The sequence below is a fragment of the Gavialis gangeticus genome, unplaced genomic scaffold, assembly GCF_001723915.1.
Source record: "Gavialis gangeticus isolate Ggan-Ray unplaced genomic scaffold, GavGan_comp1, whole genome shotgun sequence".
NCBI lineage: Eukaryota > Metazoa > Chordata > Crocodylia > Gavialidae > Gavialis > Gavialis gangeticus.
The window spans coordinates 4,494,977-4,499,755 of record NW_017728973.1 but is presented as its reverse complement, the minus strand read 5'-3'; positions in this window follow the sequence as shown (position 1 = coordinate 4,499,755).

Below are 4,779 nucleotides of genomic sequence, written 5' to 3'. Positions count from 1 at the left end.
TTTTTTTTTTTTTTTTTTTTTTTTGGCTGCCGTTCTGTTTGTTTTGTGGGGAAGGGAGAGCATAAAACCAACTTCATTAATGCCCATTAATCCTGAGGGAAGATGGCAGATCATCATAAACAACCTGTACCACTGCGACGTTGTGGCTGGACTAAGAACTGTGTCCCATTGCTGCCATGAGACACACGGTTAGTTACCTTTATCAAAAATCGGTTAGCATATTCCTTAGTGAGACCCTCCTAGCTGGGTTACCAGTGTGAAAATGCTTCTACAGACTTTTTTGCCAGCAAATGTCATTTTTTCTATATAAGAGGGTTGGGGCGGGGGTTTGTAAGCCTTTTTTTGTGAAAATAGAATTCTATACGCACAATTTCGGTTCATTTTTATTTAAATGTTTAAGGACAGCATTGCCTGGCAATTTGTGTATTTTGTAAGAAGCTTGGATTGGCTAGAGACGACTAGAATGGTGCCTATGCTTTAGCTGTAGTGATTCCCTTCCTTTATGAAACCAGCCTTCGTTGCTGGTTTTTACACTAATGGATGATGCCAAAAGCTCCTAGTCTGAGTAACTCTCTTACTGAAGTCCTGATTTATTACTATTCGTTGTAATTACAAAGACGGAGTTCTTTCATGGCCTTTCAGGCTTCAAAGTGAACTAGAGTCCATGTAGGTGGGGTGAGTGAGCAATGGATTCTTTGGATTTGAAAGACCAAGTTCCCCCTGTTCCTTTGCTGCACTTACCTGTCTGATTGAGAGTTGCAGTGGTACCTCTGGAGGGCATGTGGCTGGGGGAAGGGCCCAGGGAGGAGTTTTAGTATAAGGGTGAAAATGTTGACTTTGTATTGAAGATGTTAGCAGGCCACAGAAGTTGACCCACTTGAATGATTCCTTTGAGTGTTGTGTAAAGACAGTGATCTTCTTTTTCCTGCTTGGCACAAACAACTTGATAAACAATACAGAAACACAAAAGGCATTGCTTTTTTTCTCCCCACCCCGCTTCCCCCCATATCTGGGGTATCATTATGCAATGTGGAAGAGAGGCTGAATGTGTAACTTAACACAGTTGTGTTTTTATACTGAAGTTGAGGCAGTCATGGGGTCTGGAAGAGAGGCTAAAACACCTTTAGAGGGGAAAATCTCTTGTGAGGCATGGGCTCTGGTGCTACAGAGGTTGCATAAATAGGGCTATACACTGCATCCTTTTTTTTTTTTTCCCTTTTAATAAGGCTGTTCTTGAGTGTCCTGCTTTTAGCATGATAGCATGTGTCCTCAATGGATTTCTGTGCAATTAGGAGCCAAAATGTAAAACAGGCAAATACTAGCTGGAGCCTCCCCCCACACCCCCTTTCCTTGATGTCCATTCATTTTTCAGGTCTGCATTGAGCAAGTTTTGCATTCTGGTTATACCGTGCATTAGTGGCTTTTTTTCAGGGGTCAGAACACCTTTTTGAATTCCAGTGACCGTCAGCTCTGATTTGCTAGTCTTGAACTGGCCTTACTTCCCAGTGCAAAGCCATTTTGGAACTCTTCATCACCATGCCATTTAGATAGGCAACCAAGCTTTGTAACAGTCCTTTTTACTAATATATTAGCTTTTCATCAGCAAAAGGGAGGGGTGGGAGTGGGAAGTAGGCTTTGGGGTGGGGGAGTACAAAACAAAACTTGCAGTTGAGTGTTAGTGTGGAAAGATAGTCTTATTTCTCCCAATATGGGGTACAACACTGTGAAATTCAATCCTCAACAGAAAGCCCTGCAATTTCCCTCCTAGAACTATTCTTTGGTTTAAAACCTTTTTTTTTAATTCAAGTTTTAAACTAGTGTCAGAAAACTTAAAAACCTTTTAAAAATTAAAATTAAAAGCTTGTCTGTACTCTTCAGCCTTGTTTTATGGCCATTTGACACATGGTTGTCTGTTGTAATGCATACTTTTGATACCATTTCTAATGTGTAAAATGGTTGTCTTGTAAATATCTTATAAAAAGTTCAATTTGTAAATAAAAACTATTGTGGCTGTTAATTTTTTTTTTGAATTTCTGCTTCAGTTTGTTAGATTTAACAGTGTTAATGGGGAGTATTAAACAATTCTGCTTGTATGTTTAAAAAATTGAAACCAATTTTTTTACAATAAAATAGAAAAATTATAAATCTGGTGATTGCCTTTTTCTTTATGTATGTAATTCAAGACTTATTACAGAAGCAAAGACATTTCTGAAGCTTGTAACACTATTCCCAAAGAGGCAAACATGCATGAGGCAGACAGCTGTACTTTTTTTATTTATTTTAACCTAGCATGTGTTGAAAGGGTTTGAGACAATCTGCCTTATTTTGTCTTGCTGTTTTTCTTGCCTTTTGTGTATGGAGAAAAATTAAGAGCCGTTCTAAAATTAGTCTGCAGTCCGTAGCCAGTTTTTTTTAAAAGACAACAAATATTTAAGAAACAGAAAATGTTTCCTGAAACTGTTTTTATTTCAGTTTAACTTCCAAGCTTTCCTGGGGCCTGCTTTGTCTCTAACCACTGTTATCTAGATGGTTTGTTAATGTGTGGCTGCATATCCTAGCATATTGTTTCACACACAATTTATCAAGCCTATGACATGCATTCTTTTTTCTTCTTTTACACAGTTTAAGCAAGGGACATGTGAAAAGGCAGAGAGATGCTACCGCTGGTTGATAACAGCTGTTCAGGCACTGCTCTTCCTGTGCTTAAATGCTGAATGTGGCAAGAGATAAAGACCTATTGTTGAAGAGGTGGAGGATTACCTGAATTTATGAGGAGGGAAACAAGTGTGTTCAGAAGATAATGTCACAGGAACACTGTCATCAGCGTGCCTTGTTTGGAGTGACCCTGGCACCTAAACTATAGCTTCACTATACCTGTTCAGGCCTCTCTTTACTGGAGAGTGAGGAAGATAGCTACCACGGCCCCCACTACTGGCCCAAAGTTGCCGTGTCTGTGGGAACTACAGGTACTGTTTTTCTGGCTGAAAATTATAGGCTGGGAAAGCAAAAAAATGAGTAATAATATTCTAGGCAACTGTGGATCTTCTGGATCATGGTGTTTGCATAAGAGATCTAGTTAGGTGTGTGATGAATCTACTTGTGCCCAATTTGAGAACAACACGGCTTGTTACAAGTTTGACAGATCCATGTGTTGTCTGAGTTAAGAGTCCAGGTTTGTAGCACACTGTGTTCTTTCTTGCTTTGCTTCCATCCTCTGGATCAAAGTGGCTTTATTTTGTGCTGCACCCAGTGCCAGATGTTGCCTTGAGATCAGACAGGATTCTGCATGCTTCTCCCACCTTTCTGCATTAATGTTGAATGACTTCATAGCATTTTTGCACACCATGGTACTGCCATGGAGTACAACCCTGCTTTCTAGAGCCATCTTGAATCTCACAGAACAAAATATTCTTGGAGATATAGTCTCCTCCCATTCTCCTGACATGGCTGACTCATCGCAACCTTCTCTTCTTGGTAGTGGTTTCTAAGAGTGTCAGTCCTATGCGCTCCAGCACCTATGTGTTTGGTATTTTGTCTTCCCACTTTATTTTCAGGATCTTATGTAAGCATCTCATATGAAAACTGTTCAGTCTCTTGATGTGCCTAGCATATGTAGTCTATGTTTCTGAACCATAAAGCAGGGATGACAAGTATGCAAACCTTGTAGATTTGCAGCTTCACCTTAGATTACATGTTGCTGTTATTCCATGCCCACTTCTGTAACAGGCCAAAATTCTTAGCTGCTTTCCTGATTCTGCTCAGTCTGAAGGTCAAAATTCCTGCTGGTTGTAGAACCCGAGTAACAAAAGCTGTCAATGACGCCATGAGATTTACCCCCCAGAGTTATATTAGGCATTAATTCTTCCACCCCTTGGTACATGATAACAGGTTTTGTGAGACTAATTGTCTTAACCTGAAGCTCTTGCATGACTTAGAAAATCTGTCAAAGAGAATTTTGCAGGGAAGATTCACTGTAGGCAACCAAGGCTGCATCATCCAGAAACAGGAAATCTCTTAAGAAACAGCTCTTTCGCCTTGGTTTTTGCTCTACACCTTACAATGTTGAACAAGCCTCCATCTAGTTTTGTTCAAAGATAAACTATCATCATCACTGTCCTTGAATGCATGAAGAAACAAGAATGAAAAGTAGATGTTAAAGAACATGGGGGCTAAAACAGCCATTTCACTCTGTTGTTGATGTCAAAGGTGTTTCTTTGTTTTCATATGCTACAGTTGCCTTCATACCTTGATGTAAAGAACAAATGATGCCCAACAGTTTAGGGGAACAACCTAGTTTCTTCAGAACAGTAAAAAGGCCCTGTCTGTTGACTGTTATCAAAGACCTTTGTTGGGGTGATGAAGGCTATGTACAGTGGTAGTTGTTTTTCTCTACATTTCTCCTGCAGTTGCTTGACTGAAAACATTGTTATCAATGGTGGAGTGAAAACTGCACTGACTTTCAGGATATTATTTCACCTAGAGACAGCAGTTTAGGCACCATAATGTCAGTGACTTTTCTGAGGATGTTCAACTCTGTAACTGTGACAGCTGCTTCTATCCTCCCTTGTTTTTGTTTAACTGCAAACTAAGCAGCCTTGAAATCTTGCCGTAATAATACATTATAATTACAACCTAGAAAGTCACTGAGGAACTGGTGGGGGAAATATTTCTGGTAGAATGAACCCCCAGAAAGTTTTTTCCCCAGCATGAACAGGGTGTGCCTGCGCCACTATGGGGGGGGGGGGGGGGGGGGCTGGCTGCCCCCTATGTTTGCTGAGC